We start from the raw sequence: 12500 nt of genomic DNA, 5'->3' as shown, positions 1-12500 counted from the left end.
AATGGCTTCGGAACGCGTTTCTAATAATGAAAAGTGAAACCAAACAGTATTTGCGAAGAAAAAATTGTCCTATGAAAAAATCACTTTTTCTTAGGGTACGGGTCAAAAATTTTCTAAGTCCCAAAAAATCACATATTCTCGAATATCTCGAAAACTACTTATCGGACAGGGGTCAACCAAGGTGTTTTAGAAAGGTCTTTACAAGCTCTATTTAATGAGCCATAGCGACTTTCAAGTGATTTTTTGACACTTTTTCGCATATCGGCATCCTTGGTTCCCATACTGGCCATAGGCCATAGGGCACCGAACGGCCAACTTTTGGTCCGGGGGTGAAATTTTTTTTTCACGAGATTTTGATGAAAATGGCTTCGGAACGCGTTTCTAATAATGAAAAGTGAAACCAAACAGTATTTGCGAAGAAAAAATTGTCCTATGAAAAAATCACTTTTTCTTAGGGTACGGGTCAAAAATTTTCTAAGTCCCAAAAAATCACTTATTCTCGAATATCTCGAAAACTACGTATCGGACAGGGGTCAACCAAGGTGTTTTAGAAAGGTCTTTACAAGCTCTATTTAATGAGCCATAGCGACTTTCAAGTGATTTTTTGACACTTTTTCGCATATCGGCATCCTTGGTTCCCATACTGGCCATAGGCCATAGGGCACCGAACGGCCAACTTTTGGTCCGGGGGTGAAATTTTTTTTTCACGAGATTTTGATGAAAATGGCTTCGGAACGCGTTTCTAATAATGAAAAGTGAAACCAAACAGTATTTGCGAAGAAAAAATTGTCCTATGAAAAAATCACTTTTTCTTAGGGTACGGGTCAAAAATTTTCTAAGTCCCAAAAAATCACATATTCTCGAATATCTCGAAAACTACTTATCGGACAGGGGTCAACCAAGGTGTTTTAGAAAGGTCTTTACAAGCTCTATTTAATGAGCCATAGCGACTTTCAAGTGATTTTTTGACACTTTTTCGCATATCGGCATCCTTGGTTCCCATACTGGCCATAGGCCATAGGGCACCGAACGGCCAACTTTTGGTCCGGGGGTGAAATTTTTTTTTCACGAGATTTTGATGAAAATGGCTTCGGAACGCGTTTCTAATAATGAAAAGTGAAACCAAACAGTATTTGCGAAGAAAAAATTGTCCTATGAAAAAATCACTTTTTCTTAGGGTACGGGTCAAAAATTTTCTAAGTCCCAAAAAATCACATTTTCTCGAATATCTCGAAAACTACTTATCGGACAGGGGTCAACCAAGGTGTTTTAGAAAGGTCTCAACAAGCTCTAAATAATGGGCCATAGCGACTTTTTAGTGATTTTTTGACAAATTTTGTCATATCGGCATCCCGAGTTCCCATACTGGCCATAGGCCATGGGGCCCCGAACGAAAAAATTTTGGTCCGAGGGTCAAAATTTTTTTTCTCATAAATTTGTTCAAAACGCCGTCGGAACGCGCCTTAGATCATGAAAAGTGAAAAGAAACAGTATTTTGCAAAAGTTGGGGTGGCCTATGACTTACATGGCCACGTCCTAGGTCCGAGTTCCCGAGGTCGTGTTCTTCAGTGGCGGAAAAAAATGGCCACTTGTGGGAGATGCAAAATGTTCATTTTGTATTATAGGGGACACACTATCGAAGCGAAAATTTCAGAAATGGCCTAAAACGTGAAGAAATGATGGGGTATGTACGAAAAGAAGGTTTTTATGGTCAAACGGTGAAAATTTTTTTTTTATGAAAAATTTTGGTCTCCCACCGTTCATGAATTTCTAGGACCAAAAATCGAAAAATTTGAAAACTTCACGATCGAAAGGGAAACGCATATGTGGTGTTCCTAGGTGTGTACGGTGTACGAAAAACGGGTTCACGATGAGATATCAGGCAAATAAGTGGACCTAAAGTGAGTTATACGGGTAAGACGAGGTGTCCAAAGACCGAAATAGGGGTACCAACTGAGAACGAAATGAAGGTCCCCGAAGTCGCCATACAAGTTATAGGAGGTGTCCAAAGTACGAAAAGAGTTCCATATTCGGCTGTTCCTACTATATGGTTCCCTGATTGCTGCTCCAAGGAGTAGTGAGGAAGTGTCCAAAGGTCTGTTGGGGGTATCGAGGTGATACCCTCGACGGACAATATGCACGAAAAGTGGTTCGATGATCTATCCTGTAGGTCGTACGGCAGCCATACCCGGCTGGAAGTACCGCGGTAATTCCGCAATAAAACGTTCGCCAGACGAACAAACAAATTGAATTAGCTCATCGTAGTGTACGGAAACGAAACGAAAATGTAAGGTGATTAGGGATCCGGGAGCAATCTCGCGATCCCATGGTTCGGTGTAAGAAATGATACGAAGTGTTCATAAGTCTCCTCTGGAGGCAGAACCATCGTAGCAAAGTTCGGGAACCCAAGGGTCACAAAAACTCGTAGGACGATATCCACGAATAATCGGGGACTTGTGGGGACTACCGTGCCCTGACAAGTCAACTACACCTTAACTGGTGATGGTCGTCCTACGGGGACCTGCGGGGAGCAAAAGGAGTCAGAAACAATCGTAGGACGATATCCACGAATAATCGGGGACTTGTGGGGACTACCGTGCCCTGACAAGTCAACTACACCTTAACTGGTGATGGTCGTCCTACGGGGACCTTCAGGGAGCCGCAGTAAGTCGCAGGTCGTATGCGAGCCTTGATTGGTCCTGTTGGGGCGTGCGGGGTGTAATGCCTCGGTACGTCAAATGTTGGTGTACGATGTACATCGATAATCTGACATCCTCCTGAACAACCTTTGCTCGTGTGGTTATTGGCGCTGTGGAGTCGGTGTACTGCCGCAGGTCAATGAGAGTGGTCACAACAAAGATTGTGTCACCTGATGAACGTAGAAAGAGAGTCTGCGGGGACTGGTGCCCTGGTAGACAAAAAATATCGAACAAGCAATTGACGAAGACGAATTCTGGTTGATCCTACCAGTAATATACGCTTGTCTCAAAGGTTAAGCCATGCATGTCTAAGTACAAACATAAATGAATGTGAAACCGCATAAGGCTCAGTACAACAGCCATAATTCACAAGATCATCCACCCATCAGTTACTTGGATAACTGTGGAAAAGCCAGAGCTAATACATGCAACATGCCGGGACCGCTGTCCGCTTGCGGGCGGTGGAACTGGTGCACTTATTAGTAAAACCAATCGCCTCCGGGCGGCTTGAGTTGAAGTCTGGATAAGGATGCCGATCGTATGGTCGCTTGACCGACGACAGATCTTGCAAATGTCTGCCCTATCAACTATTGATGGTAGTGTAGAGGACTACCATGGTTGCGACGGGTAACGGGGAATCAGGGTTCGATTCCGGAGAGGGAGCCTGAGAAATGGCTACCACATCCAAGGAAGGCAGCAGGCGCGTAAATTACCCAATCCCGGCACGGGGAGGTAGTGACGAGAAATAACAATATGGACCTCTCTAACGATGGTCCATAATTGGAATGAATTGAGCATAAATCCTTCAATAAGGATCAAGTGGAGGGCAAGTCTGGTGCCAGCAGCCGCGGTAATTCCAGCTCCACTAGCGTATATTAAAGTTGTTGCGGTTAAAACGTTCGAAGTTGATTCCCCGTCCAGACACGCGACCGCCGCGGGCGCCCGGCACACGCCGGATACGTTCGTGCGCGAGCTCGCGGCTGCGACTCACAATGGTGTGCCTGGGCGTCAACCTCGTGATCGGTCGGGCACGTCCCGAGCCGGTGCGTGGTGCCCGGGCAGCTCCCATTTACCTTGAACAAATTAGAGTGCTTCAAGCAGGCTAGTACAAAAGCGTCCACACCCGCCCAGGGTTGGCGTTGGCCGAGAATAATCTTGCATGGAATAATGGAACATGACCTCGGTCTGAGTCTTTTGGTTGGTTTTGTATAGACCCAGAGGTAATGATTAACAGAAGTAGTTGGGGCATTGGTATTACGGCGCGAGAGGTGAAATTCGTAGACCGTCGTAGGACCAACTGAAGCGAAAGCGTTTGCCATGGATGCTTTCATTAATCAAGAACGAAAGTTAGAGGATCGAAGGCGATTAGATACCGCCCTAGTTCTAACCGTAAACGATGCCAATCAGCAATTGGGAGACGCTACTACATTCGGTGCTCTCAGTAGCTTCCGGGAAACCAAAATCGGGTTCCGGGGGAAGTATGGTTGCAAAGTTGAAACTTAAAGGAATTGACGGAAGGGCACCACAAGAAGTGGAGCTTGCGCAGAGGCGAGCTGTCAAAGGAAGCAAGCGGACGCTTTCCGTGAGCTCCTTATGATATAGTGTTTTTCGTTTAAAAAACTTACAAAGTGGTGGTGCAAATTTGTTAGAGTGGTGTACGAACACATATTTTGCGCAAACACCGTGAAGTTTTGGTGAAAAACAGTGGAAAACGTCGATTTTGGCACACAAACATTGCGTCGTGCACCGGTGCGTGTGGCCACGAAGGGTGCGTGTGTGGTTCCGTTAGTGCGTGCGAGCGTAGCGCTCCCTTTCGGTGCGGTTGAAGGGGAGCCCGCAGCCGCTGTGCAGCGTATTTTGTTACGGACAGGAGCGGAACAGTGATAAACATTACCCCCTAACGAGGGAAGAAACATTCAGTGAAAAAACAGTGCGGAAAAGTGCGTTGACCAGCAAGCAGATACACGTGCTAAGGGCACGTGAACTTAGCACGTAAGGGCTTGGCTGTGTCGGTGAGTGCGTGCGTAGGGTGACGTGCCGTGGTTTGACGTCTGGACAGTGGGCACACCATCGGTCATCCCGGTTGTTGTCCTGGGAGAATTCCCCCCTAGTGCCACCAGCGCCCTCTATGGGGCACTAGCGGAAGTTCTCCGGAGACACAAACCAAAAGCTCCGCACAAACAAGCGTGCTATATCAAATGCGGGCTGCATACCGGCCAGGCGCACGTGTCCAGTGACTTTAACGCTGGACAAAGCGACGAACCGTGCAGCAGCATAATGTCGGGAGTAGAGAGAAGCGATGATTCGGTGGAGGTGGTCCCCGAAATCATCAAGACAAAGAAAAGGAGACTTTCTCCGCGCGTAGTGGTGACACCCCTGGAATTGTCGCCAGGGACGATGTCGTCACTACGGAGCTCTCAGGGGGCACCCAAGCCAGCCCCGAGAACACCGTTGGAAGAGCCCGGACGAGGGAGCGCGGAAGCGTACCGCCCCCCGCCCCGCGCCGTCGCCGAGGAAGGTCTATGTCTCCCTGAGATGCTGGCACCAGCCGCATCGGAGCCGACAGCTTCCCGACGGCAGAAGTGTCGGACAGACATGCGCGGCAGTACGAGCGGGTGTTGGAGAAGCTCGAGGAGGCTTTACCGCTCTTTACCGAAGAGCCAGGAGGAGAATTCGAGGCTCCGTGCGGAGCTCGATATATATCGCACGGGGGTGGCGAACCGTTGTGCAGCTGGAGAATTCAGCGACTGGCGTGCGCTTGGGAACCAAGCCTCTTCCAAGTTGCAGCCCAGCAAAAGGACCACTCAGGCGCTCTCAGCAGAGGGAGAGAGCCGAGGCACGCCAGTCGCAGGGTCCTGCCAGCATCGCATGCTGGAACTGCAGGAGCAGCTGCGCCGTGAGATCCAGGAGGAAGAGAAGCAGATGAGGGCGAGGAGCGGGCACGGGCAGCGGTCCCAGCCCCTGCAACAGCCGTACGACTTCCGGCATCGGGAAACCCAGGCGGCAGCAGCAGCAATCCTACCGTGACGCCCTGGTAGGTGGGTTGGCAGGTTGTGGGGAAGCGGCAAAAGGCCCAGCCTTCAGCTGCACCATCAGCAGCGGCAGCGGCCGCAACCAGCAACCAAGAGCCAACGCCCCGCACAGGCAAACCGGCGGACGAAAAAAGGCGACGACCAGACGCCATTCTGGTGGTCCCAGCACCGGGGGTCTCCTTCGCCGAGATGTACCGACCCATCCGGACGAGCCCGGCCCTGGAGGATGTCCAGCACTGCATCCGTATCGGCAAGGGACACCGAAGGGGAACCTTCGGATGGAGCTGGCACGGGACATGGACTCGGCGGCGCTGTGCAGCCGCATTCAGTCCACGCTGGGAGAGCTGGGATCCGCCAGGGTCCTGACGGAGATGGCGGAGGTTGTGTCTGAAAAACGTTGACAACCTCACGGAGGAGGAGACGATCAGGGAGGCGTTGAAGGCGGCACTCGCCAAGGAGCCAGCGGTGGCCTCGCTTCGCATCTGGGAGCGGGCAGATGCCACAAAGCGGGCCCGCGTGCGGCTACCGCGAGTGGAAGCGGAAGCCCTGCTCCAAAAAGATCGCCTTATTATAGACTACTCCTCGTGTCGGCTGGAGGAGGCCCCCAGGCTGGAGGCGGCAAAGCGCCGTTGCTTCCGGTGCCTGGAAAGGGGCCACATGGCAGCGGACTGCGTCGGGCCCGATCGCAGCAACTGCTGCATCAGATGCGGAGCCTCCTGGCCATCGGGCGGCCAGCTGCAGCAGTGCGGTTAGCTGCATTCGGTGTGGAGGACACATCGAATTGGCAGCGCACGGCTGCAGGGGAGCTAACCTTCCCCCCCGCCGCTAAGCATGTCGTGGGGAGCCACCTCCAGGTCCTGCCAGGTTAACACCAACAGGAGTCGGAGTGCGCAGGACCTGGCTCTCCACACAATGCGGACGGAGCGGGTGGACGTTATGGTGGTGTGCGAGCTGAGTTTCGGTTCCGGACGGGAACGCAAACTGGGTGGTGGACCGCGACAGGCTGGTGGCCATTGTCGCGAGCGGATACTCCCACCCGGTTCAGCGGATCTGGAACTCGAGTTTTCCCGGCATCGTGGCGGCGGACGTGGCAGGCGTCACGATCATAGCGTGTTTACGCGTCGCCAAGCATCGGGGTTCCCCAGTTTGTCGAGATGCTGCAACGCATTGAGGTGCTCGCCTCAGGACGCCCCCGAGTGTTGCTTGCCGGCGACTTCAACGCCTGGCATAGCGCCTGGGGCAGCAGCAGGACCAACGCGAAGGGCGAGGAACTGCTAACAGCTGGCGGAGGGTCTCGGGCTCGACGTCCTGAACTGGGGAGGGAAGCCACCTTCCTCGGGAACAGGCGTCGCTCGCCCGAGCATTGTGGACGTCGCCTTCGCCAGTACTTATCCATCAGCAGGCAGGACCTCGTCGGGGACCCCGACAGGCAATGGAGGATGCTGGGAACTTACTCATTCAGCGACCCACCGGTACATCCGCTTCGAGGTGGGGGAAAGGCCGGCGGCAACGAGCCGCACTCTACGGGAGCAGAAGCAGCACCAGCAGTGAGAGCAGCGGGCAGACGCTGGCGGGCAAAGGAGTTTAAACGGGAGCTGTTCGACATCGCGTTGCGGGCAGCCAACTCGTGGAGGAGGCCACGGACCCTGAGGGCCTGACCCGAACCCTGAGCGGGCGTTGCAGCGAGATCATGGCGGAGGTTTCCCCGTCAGTCGGCCACACAGGACGTCCGGCGTACTGGTGGACACCAGAAATCGGCCGGCTACGGGAGAACTGCCGCCCTGGCTTGGGAACGGTACAGCAGGGTACCGACTAGCGACACGGCAGCCCGCAGAACAGCTTCTGCACGGCACCAGGAGGCCCGCCAGCTGCTGACAGCTGAGATCCGGGCTAGCAAGCGGGACCGTTACAATGAGTTTCTGCAACACTGGAGGATGATGAGACGGGTAGGTGGCAGGGGAGCTCCTGCGACGGCTCGGAGGGAGCCGCGTCGCACAAGAACGCGATCCGGCCGTTCTGCAGCGCATTGTGGACGCGCTGTGCCCGACCCACCCCCCTGTTGCCTGGCCTACCATCGAATCGGACGGCGTCGACAATCAGGCCAGTGACGGAGCAGGAGTTGCTCGACATCGCAGCTGGCCTGAACCCTCGGAAGGCGCCCGGTCTGGATGGACTGCCGAACGCTGCCCTTTCGGCTGCCATCCGGGCGCATCCGACCGACGTTCGCGAGGCTCCTCCAGGAGCAGATGGATGCTGGCCGCTTCCCGCGGCAATGGAGGAAGGCGAAGCTGGTGCTGCTTCCCAAAACCGGGAAAACCCCCGGGCGAGCGTCATCGGTGAGACCGGGTGATGTTGCTGGACACGCCCGGCAAGGTGTACGAGCGAGTACTGCTGAACCGCCTGAACGACCACATCGAGATGCCGACGGAGCCGCTCCTCTCCGAATACCAGTTCGGCTTTCGGCGTGGTCGGTCGACACTTCAGGCGGTTGGGCTGGTGATGGAGGCTGCCAGATCTGCGATGAGTTTCGGGCGAAACGAATAGACGCGACAAGCGCTGCTGCTTGTCGTTGCTCTGGACGTCCGTAAACGCCTTCAATTCCGCAGACTGGCAGGCCATAGCAATGGCGCTGCAGACCAAAGGAGTGCCTCAGGACTGCGCAGCATCCTGCAGGAGTACTTCTCCGACCGTGAGCTGACGTATGATACCAGCTCCGGTCCGGTAACACGCCGAGTCAACGGCAGGTGTTCCGCAGGGGTCCATTCTGGGCCCCCCCTGTTGAATATCCTGTACGACGGCGTGTTCGGAGTGCAGCTGCCGGAAGGTGCATCCGTCATCGGCTTTGCGGACGACCTGGCGTACTCGCCAAGGGGTGTACACCGGAGGAGGCGGCAGGTGTAGCAGAGGAAGCTGTGGCAGCGATTTCCGCCTGGATGGGACAACATCGGTTGCAGCTGGCCCCGGAAAAGACGGAGATCGTCCTCATCTCCAGCTCTGCGTCGGGGGCCATCAGCGGTGCCCGTAGTGATCAACGGCGCGAGGTCCGCTCGAAGCCGGCGATACGCTACTCGGGGGTCATGCTTCACCGACCACCTCTCGTGGAAGCCACACGTCGAGAAGGCCACCGCAAGGCCACTCCGTTGTGGTGAAGCTGGCCACCGGCGTGATGTCCAACCACGCCGGACCAGAGGATGGCTAAACGTCGGCTGCTGGCAGCAGTGGCGGACTCGGTTGTGCGTACGCGGCACCCATCTGGGCGGAGGCGGTGAAGTTCCAGTGGTGCAGGCGGAAACTGGAGCAGCTGCAGCGACCTTTGGCGAAAGGTGTCGCCAGGACCTTCCGTACCGTCGGCTACGACACGGCGGTAGTGCTGGCTGGACTGGTCCCGCTACACCTGCAGGTGGACGAGATCGCGCGGTGCTATACCAGGCACCAACGGGCGTTGCAGAGGCGGGTGCTGATAGACAAGGAGGTGCATCAAGCGGCTGGAGCACTCGGCGAACCATAAGGCAGTGGCAGACATCGTGCGGACCAGGATGCCGCTCATCCGACCGCGAGCAGGTTCCTACGATGGGCTCACCGCGTGCTGCCGGATATTGCCGGCTGGGTAGGTAGGAAGCACGGCGAGGTTGATTTCTTCCTTAGCCAGGTACTCTCCGGACATGGCTTCTTCCGGGAGTACCTACATGCTATGGGTTTCACCTCTGCCCGACCTGCCCATTCTGCGCCGACAACACCGTGGAGTCAGCAGAGCACGTGGTGTTCCACTGTCCGAGGTTCTCCGACATAAGAGTGCAGTTCCTGACGGACGCGGACGGCGTCGTCATTTCCCCCGATGAGCTGTAGCGTTTTCTGCTGTCGAGCCCGGAGGCTTGGCAGCGAACGGCCACGGCAGCACGGCGGATCTGCAGCTTCCTACAACAAAGGTGGCTGGAGCAGCAGGTTGCCGAAAAACGCGGCCATCGCTGGCGGGATCGTTTCCGCCAATGAGCTGGCGGAACGCGTTCGGCAACAGGTCCGCCGTGAAGCCAGAAACGCTGGCCAACGGCGAAGACGCCGGCAACGGCAGACATCCGCCATCGGGGAGATGGACATGGACCAACAACAGCACCCGTCCAATCAGCAGCAGGAGAGTCAACGCCCAGTTCGGCCCGAACGGGTTCGCCATCGGCCGAAGTGTTACTTCGTCGTCGGCTAAGGCGGAACCAACGGCAGCGGGAATACCGCGCCCAATTACGCGCGGGTACATTGCCGCCATTGCGTTCGGGCCGAACTCGCCGAAGCAGAGCACCGCCGACGGAGGAGGAGCTAGCCCGACGACGGGCCAACAGGCGCGCGCGAGAACGCCAACGCCGCCACGAGCGACAGGATCGCCATCGCGGCTTAATGTCGGCCGACGTAGAAGCCGCCATCGCGACCACCAACACGTCTACGCGTTGAGTGGGAGCGGTTACGGCCGAAACGATCGGCCAGTCAGCGAGCGTGCGAAAACACGACCGGGCGAGACCGGCATTTTGCCGTCTCCGCTTTGTGCGGTCGTTCGTTCTAGCACAGTCGGGCGAGAGAGAGAGCGCGCGTGCGCTCGGTTCGGGTACGTTCGGCATTTTGCGTCGTCCGCTTTGTGCGGATGTTCGTACCCGACCAGCAGTGGGAGAGAGAGCGTGCGCGTGCACGGTGAGAGTTAGGTCCGTCTTGTTCGTTACGTTTTGTGCGGATGTTTGTTCTGTCCCACCGTAAGCGTCAAAGTGTTAGCGTGATTATGTGCTGTGCATGTGTGTGTGCGTACATACTCATCGTTAGTATTAGGAAAAATGGAGACTCGACGAACCGCGGGCACGCCCGCTTCGTTAATGTTAGTGTGTAAACGTAAGTCCTTCATTTTTTAATGTTGCGTTTACGAATAGCTAGGCGGGGCGCGTGCCCTTACTAAATGTAGTCAGGGACGCCATTGCAGCCGGTGGCTACGCTCCGTCGGGAGGCCGCCGGCAATGGAGAGGTTTATTCGTTTTTATAATTGTTCATGCGTGTTTCTGTATCGTTTATTGTTTATAAATAAGTAACGCGGCAAAACATTTATAAATTTAAAATGAAATAAACGAATGCAATTAAAAAAAAAAAGAAGTGTGAGCTTGCGGCTTAATTTGACTCAACACGGGAAAACTTACCAGGTCCGAACTTATCGAGGTAAGACAGATTAAGAGCTCTTTCTCAAAATTAAGGGTAGTGGTGCATGGCCGTTCTTAGTTCGTGGAATGATTGTCTTGTTAATTCCGATAACGAACGCGACGCAAACAAGCTAACTAGAACGCTGTCAGCAGTGTGCCTCCGGGCGCACCTGACGTTACGGGGCGGCGGCGCCTTCGCGGGGCGGTCGTCGCACTAGTTTGCCCTGCTTAGCGGGACAACTTGTGTTTAGCAAGGTGAGAGTGAGCGATAACAGGTCCGTGATGCCCTTAGATGTTCTGGGCTGCACGCGTGCTACAATGTGGGCAGCAGCGTGTTCTCGCCAATAGGCGCCCCCATTCCGAGAGGAACGGGAAATCACCCAAATGCTCATTTAGTTGGGATGGGGACTGCAACGGTCCCCATGAACCTGGAATTTCTAGTAAGTGCTAGTCATTAGCTAGCGCTGATTACGTCCCTGCCCTTTGTACACACCGCCCGTCGCTACTACCGATGGATTATTTAGTGAGGTCTCTGGAGGCATACCTTCCGCGGTTCCTTCGTGAGCTGCAGTTGGCACGGCCGAAGTTGACCGAACTTGATGATTTAGAGGAAGTAAAAGTCGTAACAAGGTTTCCGTAGGTGAACCTGCGGAAGGATCATTACCGATCAAACAAGTCCGGGAGTGAGGTTGCCAAACGCATCGTCGGCATCACATGCTGACGCGCACGCTACAACCACAAGATGGTGTAGCACACTTGGTAGAGTTGAGCGAAAGCAACTCTTTCAAAGGATACACATACCACTGCCTCGGCGAAGGTCAGTAAAGATGCACACTTTGGTAGTACCGGGTACCTTATACACTGACTGATTGTCGTGTCACAACGGGGTGATCGACAGTCGCACTTTGGCGTGCTCGGCTCCGCAACCGTCGGGGCCGTGGGCGCCTGCAGTTGTGGTACTAGGAACCAGAGTTGTGTGTTGGATGTGTATAATGGACATATCATTACCCATCAAACAAGTCCGAGAGTGAGGTTGCCAAACGCATCGTCGGCACACATGCTGACGCGCACGCTACAACCACAAGATGGTGTAGCAACACTTGGTAGAGTTGAGCGACGAAAGCACTCTTTCAAAGGATACACATACCACTGCCTCGGCGCAGGTCAGTAAAAGATGCACACTTTGGTAGTACCGGGTACCTTATACACTGACTGATTTCGTGTTCACAACGGGGTGATCGACAGTCGCACTTTGGCGTGCTCGGCTCCGCAACCGTCGGGGCCGTGGGGCGGCTGCAGTTGGTACTAGGGAACCAGGTTGTGTGTTGGTTTGTGTATAATGGATGGATGGACTTCGGTTCCATTCATCAACTAGTTCGGTGTGTACGTTAAACCCTAGGCAGGGGATCATCGGCTCATGGATCGATGAAGACCGCAGCTAAATGCGCGTCAGAATGTGAACTGCAGGACACAGAACATCGACACGTTGACGCATATGGCGCATCGGACGACTCAACCCGACCGATGCACACATCCTTGAGTGCCTACCAAGTTATCTCAACACTCTAACCAAACTGACCGTCCTGACCCCATCATAGGGGGGT

The 12500-nt window shown here is 54.5% G+C and overlaps 1 pseudogene; it reads left to right on the top strand.

Annotated features, from left to right (window-relative positions):
• Nucleotides 1–12287: 12287 nt before the first annotated feature.
• On the top strand, nucleotides 12288–12442 carry LOC118515855 (annotated as a pseudogene).
• Nucleotides 12443–12500: the final 58 nt, after the last annotated feature.

Source organism: Anopheles stephensi, unplaced genomic scaffold (genome assembly GCF_013141755.1).
Source record: "Anopheles stephensi strain Indian unplaced genomic scaffold, UCI_ANSTEP_V1.0 ucontig195, whole genome shotgun sequence".
NCBI lineage: Eukaryota > Metazoa > Arthropoda > Insecta > Diptera > Culicidae > Anopheles > Anopheles stephensi.
Note: the sequence above shows the minus strand (reverse complement) of the source record. Positions and strands in the feature narration are given on the sequence as shown.